Raw genomic sequence first — 26,117 nt, forward strand, 5'->3', positions numbered from 1 at the left:
ATTAAAACTGAAACAGTCACGACAATATGTCTTGTGGAGTGTCTTGTCGTATAACAACGTGAATATTGAATTCTAACTTATATGTCCTACGGAGTATCTTATTGTATGGTGGCATCGAAAATGTAATTTATAATAAATAGGGTATAACTTCAGTAGAAAAAGTTGGAGCAGGATTAGCATTGTTTTCGGTGGTTCGTCTGGAGTAGCATGTAGAGTAGTAGTTTTGACATTGATTAGTATAAGAGTCAGAAGTATGCCATCGTGTAATTGTAATTTAAATCTGATCAGGCGAGGGTGTGTTATTTATTTATTTATTTAGCGGCTTTTCTATACCGACATTAGAGGGTACATCATGTCGGTTTACATCAAACAATAGGTAGAAAGTACAATGAACAGGGGCAGGGAATGGAAGTACAGAGAACAATAACTAGTTATAGGGAGAGGGGGGCTTGGGGGACGTAGAGGAGTGTGTTGCTTCAGAGGATGGGGAGGGAAGAAGATTAGGAGGATTGAGGGATAGGGGGGATCAATTTAGTGCACTGGGTGGATAGGTATTAGGTGGTTGTGAAGGCATTTTGGAAAAGCCATGTTTTGAAGGATTGTGTTGTTTCCAGCCTTAGATGTGATGTTAAGTTATTCCAGAGCGAGGGTCCGGAAGGGCCCTCCTTACAGTATTCACGCTTCTGTGGCTGGGGCTTTGTACATCCTTCAAGATGAAAATTCCAAAAGAGTTCATCCGTATAACCTCCCAGGAGCTTTAATTTACCCAGTATGGAAACTAGATAGGGTTTCCCTGCTTCATGTTGTCTCCTTGCTCTAGCATACACCTTTGTTACAATAACTCCTCTCAACAGCTCTTGCTGCTTTGCCCTCAGGATCTGTTCTGTTTCTAAGCATTCAGAACATGCCCAGAACTACACTGGGTCTTATCACTAGACATCTCAAACAAAGTTCACTAGATCACACCTAAGGACAAGTAAAAAGCTAGATAGTAACTTCATGCACCAGACACTTGCCAGAAGACAGGCTGGCTATAGTCTTCTGAACATCCAGAAAAGTGACAGGGCAGACAAACCTGTGACTGTCCTTCAGATGTACCTGGAAGTATGATTCCCTTTTACCCAAAGATAATTTAAAAAATGATTCCAAAAATTATCATTGATTCCTGAAAGTGCAGGGACTCCTAAGTTTTCTTTAAAATGTCATACAATGGTAGATAAGATCTTACCAAGGATAAGACATTGCAATAGTAAATAAAGTCTGAAACTTTAAGATCAGGAGATTCAGAGGCCTGCATCCCCAGGGTACCTTGCAGGTCACAGGAATCCTACTGAATTTTTGCCATCCTCAAAGAGCATGCCATCAGGTTCTAGCACAACTTGGATCACCTTGGCCTCGCCCAACTAATCAAGGTCTCTACGAACAGACAGTCTCACACTAAATTTTACAATCTGCCAGCACCAAGATAAACTCCAACTCAATATCAATGGTCACCATTTCCTGAGCGGACCATAAAGCTGTCCAGGCCATAATCCCAATCTCAAAATCTTCAGTGCTCCCACATCCAAACCTCCGATCAGGAACCTAGTCTGTATTTATAAGCAAAAACCTAAGCAATCTCATCAACATACCCACAACTACCATTTCAGACTTCTAGTCCAGCAATAGAACAATTAATTCTCTACAGTGATTGAAACTCCAGCCCCTCTCAAATCCAATCCTTCAGTACCCCCAAGAATTCTCCATGGCTCCACGAAGGTCTTCTCCCTAAAACAATCCCAACAACTTGAACGGGCATTGTGGAAACAAAAAACTGATATCAACTTTTGTCTCTGAAAGGAGTACTGCCATCCGGCAAGCCAAAAACGATTACATTTACCAACTAGAACTATCCATGGATCATCCAAGTAAACTTTCCTGACCCGGTATGGAAACTCTCCAAACCAGAAATCCATATTCCTTCTACAAACACAGAGGGTCACATAACTGAAAACTTGCTGAAAAAAATACAAGCTATTCATTCCTCTTTTTATGTTTCCACCTCATTCACTCCCAGCACCAATCACCCCATGAATGCAACAATCACACAGGTAAATTATATTCAGCTCTCTCCAGATTTGATCCCATTGTTGGACTTCAGCAAATAAGCCATTCTGTAAGCCCATTAGACCCAATTCACATAAGATTAATTTGTAACTTGAAACATAATCTAGCCCCTGGCTAACCAACATAATAAATGCCATTCTAACCCAAGGCTCACTACCCAGTTCACTAAAAAAAAAAAAAAAAAAAAAAAGCTGTTATCAAACCCATCCTAAACAAACCTAGCACTAATCCTAAAATAATCAACAACTATCGCTCAAGTCTCTGGCCTCCCCTTATCCAAGGTGGTGGGAAAAATAATTTACCTCCAACTCTTAGATTTCCTAGAGGAGTACATAAGAACATAAGAAATTGCCATGCTGGGTCAGACCAAGGGTCCATCAAGCCCAGCATCCTGTTTCCAACAGTGGCCAAACCAGGCCACAAGAACCTGGCAATTACCAAACACTAAGAAGATCCCATGCTACTGATACAATTAATAGCAGTGACTATTCTGTAAGTAAACTTGATTAATAGCCATTAATGGACTTCTCCTCCAAAAACTTATCCAAACCTTTTTTGAACCCAGCTACACTAACTGCACTAACCACATCCTCTGGCAACAAATTCCAGAGCTTTATTGTGCATTTTCTCCGATTAGTCTTAAATGTGCTACTTGCTAATTTTATGGAATGCCCCCCTAGTCCTATTGTTCGAAAGTGTAAATAACCGAGTCACATCTACTCATTCAAGACCTCTTATGATCTTAAAGACCTCTATCAAATCCCCCCAGCCGTCTTTTCTCCAAGCTGAACAGCCCTAACCTCTTCAGCCTTTCCTCATAGGGGAGCTGTTCCATCCCCTTTATCATTTTGGTTGCCCTTCTCTGTACCTTCTCCATCGCAACTATATCTTTTTTTAGATGCGGCGACCAGAATTGTACACAGTATTCAAGGTGCGGTCTCACCATGGAGCGATATAGAGGCATTATGACATTTTCTGTTCTATTAACCATTCCCTTCCTAATAATTCCTAACATTCTATTTGCCAAAAACTTATCCCGCATTGTGACTGCTTGTCTTTTATATTCTTCAATGTTAACACATAAACGTCGTAATCTAAGAAATTGTCCTGCTGGAATATTGGTTCGAAGATTCTGTGGATGGAAACTATTAAAATGTAGTAAATTATTGCGATCAGTTGATTTTACAAAAATCGATGTGGCCAATTGTTGATCCTGTTTAAACACCTGCAAATCCAAAAAGGAGATGGATCTTTCATGTACAATAAAAGTAAATTGTAAATTTGTAGGTGCACACTTGTATTCGGGAGTTTTTGTTAAACAAAACAATAGGAGCTATTGAGCCGGAGTGAATTGAGTGTGCTTTTTCTGATCCACTCCTTTAATGTTCAGGTAGGAATGGGTTCGGTATGAGGTATTTTACCATATACATTATATATAAATTGAAATGTTTATTAATAGTAATTTATGGTTCACAAAAATTTAACATATGTTTAATGACCTAAAGGAAGATTTGATAATGTTTTGTAAATTTGGGGATACATTATATATGTGGGTTTAGGACATGGGGAATGTAGCTTATCTCAATATTGTCTCATGTATTATAGAAACAAGAGGTGGAAGTGATTACTTTCTGTTGATGTTTGGTCTCATCAAGAGTATTCCCCTGAAGAAGCCAGGTTGGCGAAACGAGGTCCTTGTCGGGATAGAAGATAGAACCATCTAAATGGAATACACTATTAACAAAAGAACATAGTAATGTGATCTGAGTAGTTTAAAATTTTTTCAATTAAAATGGTGTATCCATCATAAAAGACCAACCACAACATTAATATATTTAGGGGATATAAAGTCCATTTAGGGCAAGATTGAGGTAAGAAGTAGGACAGGGTTGAGGGTAATGATTATGTGGACTTAATACTAGATTTATTGACAACGAAGTAATCAATGATACATTAAAGATTTATTTCATGAAATATTGATAAACTCATGTTATTAAATTTTCAATAAAACAGTAATAATCTTAAGAAAAACTACATTTTTTTAAATGGTTTATTGAGTAACAAGAGTGCTTGGTTCTTTCTCCCAAGTTTTTACGTTGGGGGTTTTTTTGTATATATATATATATATATATATATATATATATATATTGAAAAGCACTGGTCCAAGTACAGATCCTTGAGGCACTCCACTGTTTACCCTTTTCCACTGAGAAAATTGACCATTTAATCCTCCTCTCTGTTTCCTGTCTTTTAACCAGCTTGTAATCCACGAAAGGACATCGCCTCCTATCCCATGACTTTTTAGTTTTTGTAGAAGCCTCTCATGAGGGACTTTGTCAAACACCTTCTGAAAATCCAAATAGACTACATCTACCGGTTCACCTTTATTCACATATTTATTAACCCCTTCAAAAAAATGAAGCAGATTTGTTAGGCAAGACTTCCCTTGGGTTAATCCATGTTGACTGTGTTCCATTAAATCATGTCTTTCTATATGCTCTACGATTTTGATCTTGAGAATAGTTTCCATTATTTTTCCCGGCACTGAAGTCAGGCTCACCGGTCTATAGTTACCTGGATCGCCCCTGGAGCCTTTTTTAAATATTGGGGTTACATTGGCCACCCTCCAGTCTTCAAGTACAATGGATGATTTTAATGATAGGTTTCAAATTTTAACTAATAGATCAGAAATTTCATTTTTCAGTTCCTTCAGTACCCTAGGATGCATACCATCCGGTCCAGGTGATTTGCTACTCTTTAATTTGTCAATCTGGTCTACTACATCTTCCAGGTTCACAGTGATTTTGTTTAGTTCATCTGACTCATCACCGCTGAAAACCATCTCCGAACTGGTATCTCCCCAACATCCTCACTAGTAAACACGGAAGCAAATAATTCATTTAGTCTTTTTGCAATGACCTTATCTTCCCTAAGAGCCCCTTTAACCCCTTGGTCATCTAATGGTCCAACCGACTCCCTCACAGGTTTCTTGCTTTGGATATATTACTATAGGGACAATTCAGGCCATCCTTTCCTAAGCACATTTTAAAGGAGTTTGTTCTCTCTGAACCAAAGAAAATGGAAGGAGGTCAACAAAGCATTATGGACATAATACTATGTGAGATAGAACTGAGAAATGCAGGCCTTGCAGAAAGAATACCTAGGATGTAAAACATATCCTTGGCACTGCTGACACTCTGTTTTCCATTAGCTCTGCTTGAAACAAAGAGCTTTCTTTGATACTGATTGGAGGATTCTTATCTCTAATGTCATTTTGAGACCATGCGGTTCTCTATGCAAAAATTAACTCATGTCTTATAGTGAAACTTCCAGACAACTGGGTTTGGCCCTCATCCATATGCAAGGACTATACATGTATTGTGCGCATTCACTTCTATAAAAATAAGCAAAACAAAGGAGCCAGAGGCCCGATATCAGAGAGAGCCTGCTATCAGAGATCTCCCACAATACTAACAGACAACACACTCGGGACCAGAAGAGTGCTTGCATTTCTCTTATCTTCGGTGAGAACAGATCTTAGCCAGAGATGCCTGGGCCCAGCTGCTAACTTTTTCTGATCTATATACAGATGAACACAGATGCAGATGTCTTCATAGAAAAGTTACCAATATCCCTCAACTGTTTGCCAGCATGATGAGAGAACAAATTAACTCTTAATTAAGAGGTCTTAAATTAATCTTAGTTTTAGGGTACATGGCCTGAGATTACTCTGAATTAAATCTGTGCAAACTTGGTCAATAATCTGTTGTCCTACTTTAGAAATTGTGAAAGTGCATCTAACTGTCTAAATCACTGAAACAAGCATTGTATCAATCAATTATATTTTAATTGATAAAACTATCAATAAAATCTCTAACTTTAAACAATGAATTCTTGTTCTGATTTAAAAAACTGATCGTCAATAGTTTGCATAATTAATATTCGTAAATGCTATACTTTACATTTGGAATTTCCAATTAATGATTACTCTATAATTTGTGGTGCTCCATTACTTAACAGTACAATAGTCTAAACCACTACCAATCCAGGTTCAAGAAAGGCCACAGAACAGAATCTGACATGTAGGCCATTGCAAACAGAATCCACCTCCATGTGGATCAAGATGGTGACTCCCTTATTGTCCTTCTTGATCTCTCGGCCTTCAATACAGTTGATCACCATCTCCTGATCCAGCATCTGAAGGGTATCAGCATCGATGGCACTGCCCTAAAATGGTTTGAAACATTCCTTGCCAACAGACTGCAATCGTTTACATGGGCCAACAAAGTATCCTGCCCTAGAAAGCTCCCTTGCGGGGTGCCTCTCCCCAGTACTTTTCAGCATCTACATGCATCCTATCTGCCACCTCATCCAATCTTTCAATATTACATGCCACATATTTGCGGATGACATCCAACTCTGATTAAAATGGGAACTTACTAAACTTTACTTATTACCATTCTCAATAAGGCTTAGTCAACACAAACTCAGACTAAATCCATCCAAATCGGAACTCATCTAGCTCAGCCGCCAAGGTCACTCCCTACAATTATTTCCATTAGCAGGTACCGCCTTACATCCTAAGGCATCAGTACAAAGCCTAGGGGTCCAACTCAACCAAAACCTCACAATGGAACCCCCACACCTCCAAAGTAGGAAGGTTCTCCTTCATCTATGTGTGTCAGATCTGCCAACGCTATTTGATAAACACAATTTTGCTACTTGTTACTTTCTTTAGTCCATAAATCATTTGCTCACGAGGCACCCTTTTATACCAATACTATTTTGAAAATCTACAGACAACAGAGGAATCTTGTGTTCAGTTGATCAGTCTCTATTAGTTATTCCATCAGTATGTTCAGTGCAGTTTGCCAAATCATATGAAAGGCTGTTTGTGGTAGCGGGTCCTCTTGTATGGAACAGCCTCCCTGAAGCCTTAAGTAAACAGCCATGTTTTAACTCTTTTAAGAAAGATATGAAGATATATTTAAGAAGTTTTTCTTTCTCATTTAGGCTAGTTGAGAATCAGGATGCTTTTCTCAGTGGCACAAATTGTTTTTCAGAGTGTTTGGTTTTATTGGTTTTATAGTGTTTTATATCATCACAGGCTTCTGTATTTTATTTCATTTTTAGTCTGTTATACTATTCTTTTACATTGTTTTCTATTTTTACCTTCTGTCATTTATGTATTAATTTATGAGTTTGTGTTTTATGTATTAATTAGAAACAGAGAAATATGGTGGCAGAAAAAGACCATATGGCCCACTTAGACTGCCTATCCATCTAATTTATCTAGCCCTTATAATTCCCATCACTCCCTCAGAGATCCCCCTGCATTTATCCCAGGCTTTCTTGCTTAGAATTGTAGATAATGCGATATAGAAGTATTTTCATTAATAAATAAATTCATTCGCTAATCGCCAGCCGAATTAATTACTGCAATTCCCTATATAACGGCATCTTACAGTACAGTTCCAAGCACCTCCAGCTCCTACAAAGTACTGCTGCAAGAATTTTGATAGGTGCGAAGCAACCGATCATATCAAGCCTAGTCTACATCATCTTCACTGGCTCCTCCCAGTAGAGAGCAGGATAAAGTGTTAAAAACTCTGCTTTGCCTTTAAATGCCTGAATAAACAGACCTCTGAATCTCTTTCTCCCCATACACTTCCTTAAGGAAACTCGGGTGTGGAAAAAAAAAAAAGGCTCTTCTTTACTCTCCTCCACTGAACTCTTGTAAGGATACTGGCTGCTAGGCAGCTCTCCTGCCAGCTGGGGTCCTCACTGGGCCACGTGCAGACCTGCTCTAGCCTTGAAGGCTGCATATGACGCAGCAAGACCAGCTCTATAAAACCCTCCCTCACAGTGAAACTCTGCATGTGGCCCCTTGCCTTCCTCATCTTGTACTTGGTTATTTGCCTTACTTGGTTATTTGCTCTGTTTAGATCTTGTGGTGGCCTTTCTTGCCTATGTGTTCCTAGCCTTACCCTGTCCTGTGTTAGGTTTTTCAGTGGCCCTTCTTCCCTGTGTGTTTCTAGCTTTGCTCCTGTCCTGTGTTAGGCCTTCCAGTGGTCCCCTTGTCTGTTTCCCCTGGACTGTCTATTGTTGGTCCATGCTTTGTTTGGTTCCTTGTTTGGTCTCTGGGCCTACCCTGCCTTGTACTTATTTGCCAGTCCCTCTCTTGTCGGTGCTCACCCCTATTTGTGTTCATTGTGGCCAGGGCACCTTCCCGTCCCCCTTGATTCTCGCTGCTTGCCGGTTCCACTGGATGCCCTGTCCCTGCACACTGTCCTCCATAAGACCTATCAGCCAGCATGAAGGGAAATTGGCTGGTCAATCAGAAAACCTACATCTGTCCTGCCTGCTCCTGACCACTGCAGACCTCTGCCTAGTGCTCTGATGGCGAATTCCAGTCCTCGAGTGCCACAAACAGGCATGCATGAGAAAGATTTGCATGCACTGCCTCCATTGTATGCAAATCTATCTCATGCATATTCACTGTAGATATACTGAAAACCTGACCTGTTTGTGGCACTCGAGGACTGGAGGTCGCCATCACTGACCTAATGGGTACCTTCAAATCGGCCAGCACAGCCATGACACCGCTTCCAGAGTGTCCTGCACAAGACTGCACGCTTTCAGCTGTTATGAACCAAACATTTTGAATGCAGCACCACTAATCCTGTGCCTGGAGCCATGCTACCTCAAATTCAGGAAAAAAAAAAAAAAGTTAAAGCGTGGGAGCTTTTCAGCTAGACCTTCCCCTAAGACCCACATCTTTAGCCCAATTTCCTGAACTCCTGACAAGGAACTGTGTTATACACAACAGGGACACAACTGGGACTTGAAACTATTCACAAAGCCGGATCCTAAATTCTATGTTAACTGCAAATTCTGCTTCAACTGGAAGCTGTTCTAATGCCTCTGTTCATTTAAATTTATTGTAATCCACCTTGAGACCAACTTTAGGAAAAGGCAAAACATCAAATGTTTATAAAACTAAACTTATTTACATATTTTATAAACTACGGGCAGTTCATTTTTGCCAAAAGTGGTTCATTTCTTGTAATGCTCCATACTTCCCTAGCAGGGCCCTCTGGCTACAGGCTCCTCCAACATGGCTCCCTGCACCAAGCTGCATCCAGTACCTTTGACTAAGAGGCAGATCACAACCCCTGAACATTTATAGGCCCTGCATCTGGGACTTCCTGTGGTCCTGGCCAATAACATTGTTACTGCCTAGAGATATAAGAAAGCTCAATGCACCCAAGCCAGTGCCTCAAGCAACAGGTCCTTCTGGATTCTTCTGCCAAGGTGCTGTCATCAATTCTGTTCTTGTCTCTGCCCCAGGCCCTGTTGTTTAACCACCTTGCCCTGCTCGTCTCCTCGCCTGTCCCTTGCCCAGCTTTTGCTTCGCTTTTGGACTGATTTCTTGTTGCTGACCCGGCCTGGCCCTTTCACGTTGCTTCGCTTACTGCCTGCCCTTAGCCTGCTTTTTGTCTCTGCCTACTCCCTGCCCTCAGCCTGCAACATGCCAGCCACCGCATGTCAGGGCCTAGCCCATGCTTGCACAAACTAGGCTGTCCCAACCAGACAGCAGTCCAAGGGCTCACCTTTTAGAAACATGACAGTTCTATAAAAACAGGGAGTTTTGGAAGTGCCACTCTTTCTCAGAACAGTATCCATGTGGCTGTGCAGTTACTTAGATTCAACATAGAAGTGTTAGAGGGCTGAGCTTCAGTCATGTGCAATCTAGTTTGAAGAATGCTGTTATCTGTTTGCATGTAAATTAAAAACTGAATGCGTTATTAAGGAAACTTGGCAGTTCCCGGGAATCCTACTTCCCCTAACACGAATTTCTGCTCCTTATCTAGCTGTGCAACAGCTTTCACAGCCGCTGTGGACTATGGAATAAAATAAAGCATGTCGAAACAACACTCGGAAATCCTGACTGATAACAAAAGATAAGATGACTTACCTAATCTATGATGGATACCAGAATCAACAGATGGTTATTGCTTTCTCCTCAACATTCTAGCCAATAACGAACTGGCTTACTTCCCATCTCCCTGCACTTCTCAAGAATAACACAAAGATTTTTCAATTTGACTGATTTGTATCTCCTGCAATTTCCCCTTAGATTGTTTATGTGCTTTCTTTTTTTTTTTTTTTTGGCTTGGCTAGGTAGTTCCTCCCTTTCTCTTTTTCCTTCTAGCTCACTCAGAACCAACACTGGAATTCTGGTGACCATGAGCCTTCATTCCTAATCTGGTCATTACAGCAATGGCCCTAAGGTCGGGAGCCATGCCCCACAGCTCCTTCCAGAACCCAATATCATGGGTTCTGGAAGGAGCTGGCAAGTGTCACCCTTAACAATGAGCATGACTACAGCTCCTTCCCCACTAGGGGTTGTGAATGCTGCCTCTGCAAAGTCCAACAGGCCCAATCCAGGAACTGGACTGGGGACCTGCCACATGGCAACATCCAGCACTGTCACAGGGCTGGCCCTAAAGCATTTTCAGCATTTTGTGTAAACTGGTTTTGTATTGGACTTCAAGGTTACTTATTTATTTACTTATTTAAAAGATACTTCTATTCTGCTTTATCCGGTATCCTGTCCATAGCAGATTACAAGAGAACACATAAAATCATAAATGACAAAACAAAAAAATTAAAGAAAATAAAACAAAAACTACTTCTTCCTAAAACAAACAGAACCATCCTACAAATCAGCAACGAAAAAAAAAAAATCAAGGATCTAGGTCAGGGGTAGGGAACCTATGGCTCGCGAGCCAGATGTGGTTCTTTTGATGGCTGCATCTGGCTCGCAGACAAATCTTTAATAAAAAAGCAAAAATCTTAACAAAACCCCCCACCCTCCTGACGCCCCCCAAGACCTCCAAAATTAATTTACTACAACCCCTCACCCTCCTGACCCCCCCCCCCCCCCAAAGACCTGCCAAAAGTCCCTGGAGGTCCAGCGGGGGTCCGGGAGCAATCTCCTGGACTTGGGCTGTCGACTGCCAGTAGTAAAAATGGCGCCAACGGCCCTTTGCCCTCACTATGTCACTGGGGTTGACCAATGGCGGTGGTAGCCCCTGTGACATAGTAAGGGCAAAGGGCCGTCGGCTGCCAGTAATCAAAATGGAGTCGACGGCCCTTTGCCCTCACTATGTCACAGGGGCTACCGCCGCCATTGGTCGACCCCAGTGACATAGTGAGGGCAAAAGGCCAACGGCGCCATTTTGACTACTGGCAGCCGACAGCCCAAGTCCAGGAGATTGCTCCTGGACCGTTCCTGGACCCCCGCTGGACCACCAGGGACTTTTTGCAGGTCTTGGGGGGGGGGGGGGTTTATAGTAAATTAATTTTGGAGGTCTTGGGGGTGCGTCAGGAGGGTGGAGGGTTTTGTCAGATTTTTACTTTTTTATTAAAGATTTGTCTGCGAGCCCTGGACCCCCGCTGGACCACCAGGGACTTTTGGCAGGTCTTGGGGGTGGTCGGGAGGGTGGGGGATTGTAATAAATTCATTTGGCAGGTCTTGGGGGGGCGTCAGGAGAGTAGGGGGTTGTAGTAAATTAATTTGGTAGGTCTTGTATGGCTCTCACGGAATTACATTTTAAAATATGTGGTGTTCATGGCTCTCTCAGCCATAAAGTTTCCCGACCCCTGATCTAGGTCAAAGGCACGTAAAAACTTAAAGTAATCTGGATCTTGTAAAGTTCATGTGGAAAATAATTCAACAAAACAGGCCCAGGTAATGGAAAAGGCTTTTAGATGGGTATCCTACAACAGTGCTTTGTGAAAAGATGGGTCTGCAAGAAGCGCTTTCTGACATGAACGCGATAACAAATGGGAACATGTACTACTGAGGACCATTCCCTAAAATGGCCTTTGGGACTAATGTCAAGATCTTTAATTCAGCGACAGGTAAGCAGTGTAAATCCCACAGTTCAGGAGTAATCCTATCTCCGGTTCTGGACCCTATCACCAGCCTGGCTGCTGCATTTTGCACAAACTGCAATATCTCAAACAAGAATTTGGGGAGCCCCAAACACACAGCACTACAGTAATCGGTGGTACTTAAGATGAGAGACTGAAGCACAACGCAAAAATCAGCCAGGTCCAAAATTTATTTCAAGCGCCTTACTATTCTACGTTCGTGAAAAGCAGTCTTTGTGACTGCTTTAACCTGATCTGATTTTAAAAGGATCCCCAAACACTAGCCTTAAATAATACGGGTAAAGAAAAATTCCTCAGTCCCAGAGCTAAGTCTTTCAGAGGAAGGAACTGATCAATCCAACAAATTTCAGAACTGAACCTCATTTGTTGCATGTCATCCAACTATTCACCTCCCCAAGACTTCTGGTAAGGGCGTCAAAAGCAGAAGCTTTATCCAAAACTTGCGACAAGCATAGCTGGATGTCATCAGCATAAATTCTATAATGCACAATAATAATGGATTATTGTAATTACCCTGATACTGACTTGGTGATTGTCTCATCAGGGCATGCTAGGGAATTCAGGTTTCTAAAATGACTCCTTCATGAAACAGCTGGTTCTAGACTCGACGAGAATTAAAACTACTTTAGATCTAGTCCTCAGTAGAAAGCAGGACCTGGTGCAAGGGATAACCGTGGTGAAGCCACTTGGCAACAGTGATCATAATACAATCAAATTTGACAATCAATGGAGAAAGAACAAAGCAAAGTTGCTTACTTGTAAATGGCGCTTTCTGTGTACTGAATGATAAATTAATCCCACATGTCATCATTGTCTCAGCTTTTAAAAGAAAAGCCTAGAAGGCTTTTCTGCTCATGCATGGCAGGCACAGCAGACACATGTACTACAAGGCCATATAATACAGCTTAAGAAAAAGGAAACATTTTTGCACTCCCAGGGGAGGTGGATGGATATGACTGACTTATCCTGCTATCCATGGAGAACACCAGTTACAGGTAAGCAACTGCTTTCTCCATAAACAGGCAAAGTGTATCCCACATGTGGGGATATCCAAGCTAAAGTCTGTCTTTAAGTCCTCTTCTCATGTCCTCCTTAACACAACACAGAAGAAATGGATGTATGGTGGGAAGGAGATGAGATCATTTTAAGTTTATTATTAAATAAATTCTTCAGTACGGACTGCCCAACTATGCTATTCTGATGATTGTCAGCATCTAGACAATGGTGGGCAGTAAATATATGTGCTGAACTCTATGTAACAGCTTTATATATTTTTTTCAATAGCGGCAGAGACAAGGTGAGTTACAGAAGCTGCCATATCTCTGACGACATGAGTTTTTATATGGCCTTTTAAGGACAGGCTTGCTTTAGTATAGCAAATCGATATACATTTTGGTGATCCAGTTTGAACTGGTGCATTTTATAATAGCCAGTCCATGTCTACTAAGGTCATAAGAGACGAAGAGTTGAGTGGAATTTCAAAAATCCTTCCATCTAAGCAAAGAGCTCTTTTATAACCAACCCAAGGTGTGAGAGCATGAGATCTGGGAAAGAAAGTTCAAAGAACGATGGACTGATTTAAGTGGAAGTCTGAGATCACTTTTGGAAGAAATTTAGGGCGTGTGCACAAAATTACTCTGTTGTGAAACAATTTTGTATATAGCAGATATGGAACTAGCACTTGAAAGTTTGCTCACTGTTCTGTCAGATGTAGGCGTGATGAGGAATACTGTACAGTTTATATTCCATCTTTTGCAGCAGGCTGCTTAAAAAAAAAAAAAAAAAAAGTTACAGATGTAAAATGAAATTCACAATCAAATGTTACTTTTAAGGTTACCTACTTAAAGGTAGCAATTATTTATTGATTCAAAAGGAGGTCTCTTCAGGTGAGTCAGGATCACACAGCTTCCTCCCCAGGGCAGTGCAGGTAGGTTTATAGGCAGCTTCAAGTGAAGGCCACCTTTCATAAAGCAAGTTACCAGAGGACAGGAAGAAAGCAATCTTCGTGCCTCCTGCTCGAGGTAAGCTGCTACTGTACTAGATGAGCTGACTGAATCTGTTTTCCAAGCCAAACAGGTGAAGAAGACAGTATAACTACTGTGGAATAGGACAGAAAAAAAAAAAGACAAATTTCTATCTCTACACCACACAGAGAACCTTTTCCGTTTGAAAGTATACGAGAATTCGGTTGACTGTGTTCTTTGATGCACAAAGCACCTGAGAAATGTTGTCTGAACAGAAAAAGGAAGAAATCATTTTCCTTTCAACATCCAATATGTTAGTGCCAGGGGATATTCAGGAGGAAGAAAGAGCATAAATGATGCGATTTCCAAGATAGAAGAGGATTCAGACAGAATGGATCCTTTATCGATAGTGAAAAGAGGAGAGAATCATACTTGCCTTGGCTAAGCAGGAGCTATTGTTAGTGTCGGTTAGTGCTAGAGCCTGGGTGGAATGCAGTGAAGCATATCCAGTTCAGCTAGCTAAGAAATCAGCCTCTCATGCTCCGTGCCAAAGCCATCCCCTCCTGCCAAAGTTAGTATGTGTGTCAACAGAGATTGCTTTACTGAGAAATACTAAGTTCCTTGCTAGGCTACACTAAGCAAAGCCATGAGAGCAGCAAACTCTCTCTCTGGACACATTCCGCCTCTGTCCCATACAAAGTTTGCAAGTTTGCACATGGAACCGTGAAGAGGCTGTTGCATCTGCCGAAGGATAATGGAAATGAATATAGAAGGAAACTTGACCAGGCAAGATAGGCATTCCCCATATGTCTCAATAACCAAGTACAAAGAACTCTAGTCTTGTAATATGATGCTGTGCAACAACTATCCACATATGAGATGCCTGTTCCATCTAAAAAATGCTACAATCCACAGCATCACAAACAGCAGGAGGAGGAAAGGAAGAACAGAACAGAGGACAAAGGCAACCCTGATTTCAAATTTTTGGCTAGAGTGAGAGATCAAACTGGAAGAGTAAGAAATTTCTTTATTCTTAGGGAAGTTTAGTATCAGGGACCGGCCAGCCAAGTCTGAGGAATCTCCAGTACAGAAGCAACACAGGGCTTCATGGCAGGATCTTCCACAAACATAGGTAAACAGGAATCAAGGCAAACAAGGTACATATAAGATAGGCAACTAACAAGGAGGCCTAAACAGGCCACAAGACAAGGCAAGACTAGAAAGCCCAAAGACCACGAGGCAAGGCAAGAAGACTGAGGAGACCACAGAACAAGGCAAGTAAGCCACAAGGATATTTTGTAATCTGCTTCACATGTATTTCGCTATAAACAGAATATAAATTTTATAAATAAATAAAATAAATAAGGCCACCCAGTATCAAGGCAAGGTGGGCCAAAGCAAGGAGCCAACGTAATGCGGTGATGAGATACCAATTTGTGGGAGAGGCAGGATTAAATAGAGCTGGCCCTTTTGAGTCACGGGGCTATCAAGGAGGTAACTAGAGTGGGAGAGAGGATGGCTCAGAGAGGACCTCTGCTGACAGGGAGGCTGCCTAAGCAGTCAAGACTTTTACACTTAGCTGGGTATAGTAGATGCGCTATACAACAATAGGGCTAAACTGCAGTATTTAGTTGTGACGATGCATCATATAAAAGGGTGTGTAGAAAGCTTACTGGTGTTTATTGTTCTATACTGGATATTACCTAATGAAGTGTAATTGTACCAAAGTCCTCAATTTGCTCCTGTATTTCATGTACACTTTAACACTATCAAAATCATGGTTCCCTCATCTTCCATCAGTTTTGTTAAGATTTTTGGTAGTAAGGATAATGGTGAATATGCATATGATATCATAGCAGATCTTTTCCCCAATGAATTGTGGAGGTATCCAAAGCTAGACTATGCGGTAAGTTTCTCCTGAACAAAATTTTCAAACCTTATTGTTGAGGTGGTTAGCAAACAAGTCAATGTCCAGAGTTCTCCCATCTGAGGAATATACTATTTGCTACTTGGTTGCCCAGAGACCATTTGTCTGCTATGTCAGCATGGGCAAGTAGTTGGCTCAAAGAATAGAGTGTAAGCTATTGCTCAGGTCCATATGAATTTTAATGTGTTTGTATATGATTTTATGATCTGTTTGTTAATGCGTAATATTGCTTGTGTATGTACTAATATGTAAACCGCCTAGACGGATAGTCCCCTACCCATTGTGCGGTATATAAGAATCGTAAATAAATAAATAAAATAAATATCCTGATCTAGGCATCAGAAGTAAGCCTCAGTTTCTCCCTGCTTGTTGAGGTATAATATTGCCACTCGATTGTACATTTGGATTAAAATGATTTAGTTGGACATTGGATATCAAAAAGCTATAAAAGCAAGTCTTATGGTTTATAGCGCTAACAAGCTGATGTGACAATGCCTTTCTTGAGGAGACCAGAGGCCCTTTGTTTGAAGGCCCTTGGTGTATGAACCCAACTTCAATGTGATGCTTCTGTTGTTAAGACAAACTGATGGGGAGGTATGTGAAAATGGAGACAATAGTGAGATTGTAATGGTGAAGCCACCAGGTGACCTATAGCATACAGTGGAGGTTTAGTGAAGATTGATTTCAATGGAAATTCAGTGTCCACTCGGATTGTCGCTTATGGAATCTGGCCATGGAAAGAATGTGAACTATGGATACCATGTAGCCTAACATCCTGAGAAAATCCTTATGCTTTGGCTATTGAGCTGTTGAAAACTGTGTGCACCGTGAACATAAAATTTGATATTCTTTTGGTGGGAAGGAAAATTTGAACTAGTTGAGAATCAAGTAGGGCTCCTTTGCAGTGTTGGGTTCAGAGTGGATTTAGAATAGTTTATAACAAATCTTAGATTCTCCAGGAGCTGAATAGTGAGTTTTAATGCTTTCAGATTTATGGAGCATGAATGGCTCTTGATGAAGCAATTGTCCAAATAAAGGAATAGATAAACTCCATATCATCTGAAGTGTGCTGTGACTACCATTAGGCACTTTGTGAAGACGACTAGTCTGATGATAGGCCAAAAGGAAGAACACTATAGTAGAGGTGAACAATTCAAGACTAATCTGTGGTTTGAACTACAGAAATAGAACTCATATATCAAACTACTGTCCTAGACTTTAGTCAACATGTTTTATAAAATAACAATAGATGTAGATCTATATTAATCCCTGTTGTGTTGATCTATAATATGAATGTAAACCGTTGTGATCTTCATTTGGGAAGACGGTATATAAAATGTCTCAATAAAAATAAATAAATAAAATCATAGCCTTGCTCTTTGAGGTTGAGAATGACCAGATCATTATTTATGGTAAAAAAAAAAAAACCTGCCTCTTCTGTGAGTAAGCCTGGAACCTCCTAGCAGTTGCTAGAGGGGCTATAGTTGCAGTAGAAACTTTACAATGTGGAGCAGTGTTCCTTTGTATGATGCACAGTCTTCTTTACTGCCAAAGAGGTTTTCTATTATACAGGAGGCATTTGTTGTTAAGATCCATTGCCCAGTATTCCTCTGACATTCAGGTGGCACTGTGGGCTGCCTAGACTATCTGGCCTATTTCTCTTAGCTTGGTGCTCTCTGCTTTCCCCTGACATCCATCTTGTTTCCTGTGTAGATCTGTATTTATACAGAGACATTTTTCACCAGTCAGTTACCAAAGCTTGGTCTTACCTTCCAGTCCTCGTACTCTGGCTCTATTTATACGCCTTCAAATTCTACTTTCTGCACGCCTGCTTGCTCTGCCTACTGGGTACCTGGATTCCTGGTTTGTTCTTAATCCCTGCCTGCTCCAGGCCTCTCGTTCCCTGATCGTGTCAGGGTCTAACCTTGCTTTTCATGCCTCGCTGGCCATCATCCCCAGAGGATTCAACCTGAAGGGAAGGTGGCTGGCCTAGGCAGAAGTCCCTCTACCATTGGTGGCCTGGATTTGAGTCTCCCGGCACTTGGCCACTTGTTTCTTGGGAAACTCACAGATGACAACTGTCACGTTTTCCAGTCTTTCACATGCATCCTTCCTTGGACTTGATGCTCAGTCAAGCAAGGGCTCCTATGAAGAAGGCAGAACTTCTTGCTGCCATATCAAAAGAAACATAAGCAGATCAGATGTTTATTGCATTTATCTCCCATAGATGTAAACAGAGGAACTTGCATATCCGAGGGAGAAAAATCTACAAAGTTGTTGTTTTTTTTTTACTTTTCTATAGTAGAGTGCATGTACTGCCCAATAATTTGGTCGGCATTTCTAATCTTTTTTTTAATGTGTTATATCAAACCATTTTTAGATAAATCAGATCTACAAATTCTAGTGCACTCTTTGTTAACAACCTGTCTAGATTACTATAACTCATTGAATTTGGGTCTGTCGAAAACAGCTCTGAGATTAATTCAGCTTCTGCAAGATACTGCTGCTGCTAGACTTCTTTTTGGTGCTTGGAAATTTGATCATGTTTTCTAAAAGATCTTAATTGGCTTCCAGTTGCTGCTCAAATAAAACAAAATTATCATTGGTTTTTAAATCCTTCCATACAGACTGTCCAACCTATATAAAACATGCTGACACCATATCAGCCAGTGATAATGTTAAGGTCCTTTTAACAGCAATTGTTTATCTGTCCTGCTCTCACTATGATTAGATGAGAGCATACTAGAATATCTATCTTTAGCTACCAAAGTCCCAAATTATGGGATCTTTATGGAAAGAAACAACCTAAAATTTAGGAAGGCAGTAAAAACATGGCTTTTTAACCAAGCTTTAAATGACTACTTTCTTTGAACTGCCTGTAACATTCATTTGTTTTGGTATTTTAATGGATTTTAAAAAATATATCTTGTTATACAAGTTATTTATATTTTGCGTGCTAAAGTCCTTTAAATTCTTTTTCTTTATGTTACTTGTTGATTTTTGTAATGTAAGCCACTTTGCTAATTTGTTTTAAAAATGGGACATCAGACAAATAACCCAAACCAAAGTTGGTATACTGATATGAGTGCAGAAAGCACAGTATTTTGAATCAGGTGTTTGCCAAAAAGATCCAACTTTGGATATTTTTATCTGGCATAACCAAAGCACAGGACAATGTCTTTTTAAAATATTCTGAGCCAACTTTACTGCTACTGAACGGTATATGTTAACTGAGTTCTTTCAAACCCTGGAGCTAGTTGTACTTGACATCCAGTGTTTTTAACCCAGAGGAATAGCAAGTAGTGTCTCCCAGATCTTCATTTGAAAATTAAGGATCTTATGAACTAGGATAGCCATAATATTCAGGTACATTTAGATACCTCAAGACTCCTAGCATTGGAGCTCATTTGACTTCTCCTGCAGATCTAAGGTGGTGACTTAGAAAGTTCTTTTAATGAATACTAGAAAAGAGATCCTCCAGATGGGAAGAGCTCCTCGTAGGAGGGGGAGAAAGGGCGGAAGGCAGCCCCAGTGAGTCATCCCTATCTGACTATAGCTCTTGGGAGTTATAATCCAGCTCCTATGAGTGTTCTGACTGAATCAGACTCAAACAGGGGAAGGAACACGTGAACTGATGAATGGTATAGCGTATGCCTCTTTGATACAACCTTCTGAGGAATTTGAGGGGATATATCCATCTCTGAGGTTGGGCAGCTGCAAATGGTGAGGTTTTGCACTGAGCTTAGCCAAGACCAAGCCGACCCTGGCACAGAGTAAAACTGGCAATTTAAGTCTACTGTAGGCTCCAGGTGTACTAGTCTTTGAAGCTACTTAAAACATAGCTAGGTGCTTGGCTATACAGTCATTTACCATCCTATCCTTTTCATATACTATGCCAGACAACCACTCTGTCATAGTTTCTGGAGATAGTGTATCCTCCTTTGTTACTCCACTCCTTCCACTGATGCTCCCTGTCACCTTGGGCAAGTCATTTAACCCTCCAAGGCTTCAAATACTTAGGTACAAGCTTGGGGGGGGGGGGGGGGGGGGGGGTCATTTATAAAACTGTGTTAGATGTTCACCATGTAGTAAGCATCTTAACACAGCAATAACGCATGGGATTTCAAATACCGAGTATTATCTCCCCAGGCAAACCAAGTGTTAAGTGAGTATGGTAATGAGTTTTTCGCATGTAAATGGATGCAAATATCTCATGCAAATAAAAAAAAAAATCAGCTTGCTCAAAAATTTTCAAGCCACATTATTTTCAGGAAAGTTAGCTACAACTCAAAAACTGTAGCTAACTATATCTAGGATCATCGAGATAATAACAGGAGTCTCAGTACTCTCCAGCCTATCCTTAAAGGGCCTAAGCAACTCAAACAATTCCCCTCAAGTACTGAATAAACACCCTAGTGGGATCTAGCAAGACCCATCCTTCAGCACCCCCTGAGGGAGGCAGTCTCAGAGTCCAAATGTAAACCCCCACCCCCAATGAAAATGTACCCGTGCAGGCTCCTTTTACCTACCCAAACCCTACCCCTTTTGTTCAAAATTACCCCCAGTGCCTCCAACCCCCCCCCATGCTGCACACCTTAAGACTCCTGGATGGGTTAGTGAGGCCCAGAGCACCCCCTAAGCCTCTGGGCTTAGCACCATCATTTTCAAAATTGCCCCTGCTGACCTATTTTATACATTTATACTTCACCCTCATTTTCAATTTTATCTTCTGTCTTTTCTGTTAGATTTAGTGGTATATGAATATGAAGGATGTGTATGAGTGCAAGAGCATGGCTGGTGTATGTACCTTATATGTGAGAGAAGATGTGCAGATAAAGTATAAATGAGAGGTCAGGCCATATGGTTGGTGCAAATGTTAGGTGAGTTGTATAGGAGCTACGGTCTGCTCAAGAGCTTTTAAAAAAAATGAGTGATGGGATGTGACAAATTAGCTTGTCTCTAGTCTTGAAACAATTTGCTACCAGGGAAGCTCAAGTGAGCATACTGGAGCCTACTGGAGCCTGCGAGTGTTTTGTGTTAACAGGAAGTGAGCTCACTCCAAAGCAAGGCTGGCTGGAAAATAGAATCTGCAAGGGTCCTGATAGGGCCAGTGACATCCTAGGAAAACCTTCAGTCATGCACTCTCAACCCCCAACATACCTATTGGTAGCAGCTCCAGCACAGTGCTCCCTTCTTTGGTAGTAACGACTTTCCCCCTTGGGCCTCATGATGATGAGATTTTGACACCCCCAAAATTTTGCCACTATAGACAACCACCTAGTTTACCTAATAGAAGCATCGGCTCTGTGCCCTGAGATGACAAATTTCTAACTGGTTTCGGAGAAGTAAATTAATTTTGAACACTAAGAAAAGAAAGTTGTGAAAGACCGAAGGCCCGGTTATTAACCTGTCTCCTGTACTGATTAATGTGGGATCAGAGATGGTAAAATCAGTTGCTGTGGTCATAGATTCTTATTTCTCAGAATGTTTTCTGGAAGTTTAAAAGTGGTCAAGAAAGTGTGCCCATTCTGAATGCTCAGATTTTCAAAACTGTAATACAGGCCTATTGTAAAAGCCTGTGTGTAGGCCTTCCTTAGAGTCTCACACACAGGCTACAAGTCATCCAGAATGCAGCAGCTCAGTTGATAGCAGGGTGTCTTCTGTTTCCCCATTGTTGTACACATTACACTGCCTATCAATTAAAGCATGGGCTCAATACAAGATTACAGTACTGTCTTTTCATGCTTTATGGAGTCTAGGACCAGACATTAAAAACAGTTTCCAAGTACATCTCCATCATTAAACAACTTCTAACACATGAAATTGGTTTTCAGTATCGGAAAAACAGAAATTATTTTACTAAACCGGAAATTAATGTGCACCAATTATCCTGTCTTATAAAACATTGATCCAGAAACAGATATTAAATTGACATCCTGTGCCCGAGACTTAGATATACTTTTCGACAGTGATCTAAATTTAACACAAAATTGAGGGATGGATACCACAAACTTCTAACACTCAGGCATTTGAAACCCCTCTTAACGCAAGACGATTTTCGAACTGTACTCCAACTCTTAATATTCTCAGATATTGATTATTGCAACACCTTACTGCTTGGACTCCCTAATGACACTCTGCGACTTTTACAAATACTTCAAAATGCAGCCGATAGAATATTGACAGGAGCGAGAAAGTTCAACCACATAACTCCCATATTAATATCATTACACTGGTCACCATTAAATATCGCATTGACTATAAAGTACTTTGCTCTCCGTATATTATTTTATATAATAGACAGAGTAGATAAACACGCAATCCACCTTCACACCCCTCAATGCAACTTAAGGTCCACAAATAAGGGGTTACTAACCTTTCCATCAATTTGCATAGCACATTTATGCAAGGTCAGATCAAGGGCAATATCGATAGCAGGACCTAAACTATGGAACACCTTATCAGTAGAATTGTAACTTCAAAATAACTTAAAAATCTTTAAGAAACATCTTAAAACATTGCTTTTTATGAAAGCATTCCAGGAAACAGAGTAAGATCAAGAAAGCACTTTGAGAAGCAAATATCAGTTTTACTATTGAAATTTTAATATAGATTCTGAGGCACTTATTTTACTTTTTGTGTTTAGTTTGAGTTTTATTTTTTATTTTTGTTTTATTATTTTGCTTTATTTATATTGTATTTAAATATTTGTTTTACCATGCAATGTATATATATATATCTTTTTACTTTAATGTCTTATGATTTGTAAACAGTTGTGATAGAATACTGAACGACAGTATATAAAGCCAATAAATAAATAAATAAATAAAATAAATAAATTAGGGGCTTTGTTACCTATGCCCTCTTTTAGAGATATAAGACAAATTCAGCTACCGGTCAGGACAATTTCAACTGTGGCACTAACTTTATAGTTGCTGGTAGATATTAGGTCAGAATGCAATCATCATATATACTCATGTATAAGTCAATAGGCTATTTTGAGACAAAAACCTATTGAAATGCATTGACAAATGTAGAAGTCGAGGTTTAAAATGAGAAATCTATCAGGAAGATAAGAATTCAAGAAAAGCCATGTTCATTCTGAAAAACGTCACTGGGTGCGCTAATTTTAAAACAGGTCAGTGGCACAACCAGAGTTAGCCACCTAAGTTAAGTGGCGAACTGCTAATATCAGAGTTAGCCACTTAACTTATGCAGCTAACTCCACTCCATTTCAGTGGGTGGCGTGTATGTATATGCACAAAGTATATGCGGATACTATGCATGTGTAACCTGACCTGGCTTTTTTGGGCTGATTTTCTGGCATAAATGTCTTGACTTATACACAAGTATATACGGTATCTTGCTTTTCGCAAAAAAGTCAAGACTTGGCTTTTCTCTCAATGATCAGTACTAAAAGCCTGGTTTAAGGGTATTAGGAAAGGTACCCTTTATTCATGCTAGCAAGGCTGCTGAAATGAGAGGGTTTTAAGTTTTATGCTTCAGTTATTTTTAAGTTATTATTAGGTTATTATTATTTTTAAATTTTGTAATTGTCAGTTTTTGTGTTACATGGTAGATTTATGATTGTGTATTAATTATGCATGTGTTTATTGTACATCGCTTAGGACTGTTCTTTTTTGAATTATGAAAGTAATTAATAAGAAACCAATAAGTGAGCTCATGCTGGAGAAAAGCAAACCTTCTAAGATGTGTAGTTTTGAAGCAGTTGGAGTTCAGAGCCCAAATGAAGATGACTAATCAATGTGGGGAAGCTTCAGACAAGGTAAAACACCAGACTGCTGGTGCTGAGGCAGAAGAGGGAGAAATGTGGACATAAAAGGTCCTAAAACTGTAAAGGACAGTCCCTGCAGTGAGCTAAGAGCCCAAGGGCACAATCATCAGTAAAGTTTCCGTTCACGATGTAATTAGAGAGAAGTCGGCTGCTGAGAAGCTGGCAGTAGGCCAGATTAAAGTGCCAGGGCTAGAGTCTATACTGCAGAGGATCAGACAAGCCTACGGTTGCAACTTGGCTGTCCATTTGAAATGCCCACTATATAAAGGAAGCCTGCGTACTAGCAAGCAAAACTCATGACTAAAAGCAAGTTGTGAAGTAGGGACATGCGACTGTTAAGCATGTAAAATGATACAAGCCTGTCCTTTCTTATTTGTGTGAAGAAGAAAATGTGTGAGCTTCTTCCCAAAGAGCTGACTTAGAGAAACCTGTATATTACCCCGATCTCCAGTACAGAAAGCCGCAAAAAGGGCCACTAAAATGGTCCCGCTGAAATCTGACTTTACACTTTCTTCCCCAGCCCCTGTACTGGAATGTGGAAGAGTAAAAGAACAGAAGGTAGCACAGCCCAGCTCCCATAATCGTCCAGGGAAAGAAAAGAAAATAAGTTGCTTTTTGGGTTTCTTTTTTGCCCTTCACTTTGCGCACTGCTTTTTTGGACTTCAACGCAGCTGCAACAGGCCTCCACTGGGAGCCGCAAGGCAAAAGAAGACCCATTCCATCACTGTAGAGATGGAGACTTCCAGATGATGAATAAATCCCTAATAATTGTGTAGCTGAATAACCCCTGGTGGTAGCTCGGAAAGGAATGGTAGCAATGGAATGTTTATGGTAGTGCCGCCTGCTGCTACCCCTGAATATCTTTCTGCAAGCCCTAGTGAAAACGTTGTCAACGTTGAATCTCTCTTGAACTGACTTTGACAATGGTTACTATCATACCTGGGAACTTCTGATATAGAGTCACCCCGAAATAGCCATTAGCAGGAGGTGATCGGGGGGGGGGGGGGGGGGGTGACAAGAGCTATGTGCACAAATCTTCTCTTCTCATGCACACACAACACCCCCAATCACTCACATGCACCCCCTCACAAACACACGACCACTCACACTAATTCACATGCACACCCCCCACACTCACAAACCCATTCACATTCCCTCTCTCACACACACATGCTCACTCATTTCCCCTATCTCGCACCCGGACCTGTCCAACAGCAGAAGCTCCCTTCCTTGGCCTGCATGGACTGATTCTATCTCTGCTTTTTCTTCTGGCCACAGGTGTAAACACGATTCTTCTTGCTTCTTCCGTTTGCACAAGCCAACAGGATTTTTCTTATTTCTTCCCACCAGCCCAGCAGGCACTCTCTCTCTTTTCTGCCTGCACGGGCTCAGGTGATTTGCTCTTCTGGAACCTGCACAGGCCCTTTCCTATTATACAGGGAGTTTTCTGGTGTTGGCCCAGAGACCGAGCAATTTCTTTAGAAATCTGGAGTCTTCAAGGCAAATCCAGAAAGTTCCCTATGCAGAAGAACCTAAATCTGTTGCTGTTTGCCACGTGGAGGCCCAAAACAATGGTGTTGAACCAATCCAAAAGGATTAATGTGCAAAACACATATATTCATCAAGCACAATACCTATTGTTGATGAGATTACCTATATATAGGACAAATGTTCATATGACACAATCTGCAAACGTTCCTGCAGGATCGTTTGCAGATTATATGCCCAAACATGTTCATGTAACCTATGATATTAGGCTGCTGAACATACATTTTGGGAGGAGGCAAACTAACAGAATGGCAGCTACCACTGAAACAACGGTAGAAAGGCATATAGAAATGTGTATGCCTAGAATCTTTCATGTAAACCAGATTGTGATGCTTCAGTGTTACTGCATCACTTTATAAACCGCTGCTGGCCTGCATGGATGGCACTTTACATATATGCAGTATATACCTTTACAAATCCATCACTATTTCTGCATGCACAAATACAACCAAGTTGATGGTTAGGAATCATAGTTACTCTATCCACAGCCAGGCAGTTCTGGATTCTGAAATTTCATAAGCTAAACATAGTTAGATCTGGCCATTGCCTACATAGGGGGTCTTCAGAAAATACTTGGTGTGGGACAGCATACTGTAATCTTGGTGGAGCAGTTAGGGAGGTACTCTTCCCTCTGAGCCAGTACTGTAATCCATGTCCTAGAGAATTGTCAGGCCGATACAGTACAGTGCAATCCGGCGGAGCGCACTGTTAACCCGCGATTGGACACGCGTTTTCAATGCGCTAGTGTTACCCCTTATTGAGTAAGGAGTCGAAAACACGCGTCCAACCCCCCCGAACCTAAAAGCGCCCGCAA

At 40.9% G+C, this 26,117-nt stretch overlaps 1 protein-coding gene across 4 annotated transcripts in view; it reads right to left on the minus strand.

Moving 5' to 3' along the window:
• Window positions 1–26,117, minus strand: part of PDE1B (phosphodiesterase 1B) — a 545,540-nt gene that overhangs the window by 280,088 nt on the left and 239,335 nt on the right. Inside the window, exon 1 of one of the 4 annotated variants that reach the window (XM_029595126.1) lies at window positions 13,767–13,814. The exons of the other annotated variants lie outside the window; for them this stretch is intronic. The gene's annotated coding sequence lies outside the window, so the exon portion shown is untranslated. Of the gene's footprint in view, window positions 1–13,766; window positions 13,815–26,117 lie in introns of those variants that run through there. 4 annotated transcript variants of the gene reach the window in all.

Source organism: Rhinatrema bivittatum, chromosome 3, assembly GCF_901001135.1.
Source record: "Rhinatrema bivittatum chromosome 3, aRhiBiv1.1, whole genome shotgun sequence".
In the NCBI taxonomy this organism is placed as follows: Eukaryota; Metazoa; Chordata; class Amphibia; order Gymnophiona; family Rhinatrematidae; genus Rhinatrema; species Rhinatrema bivittatum.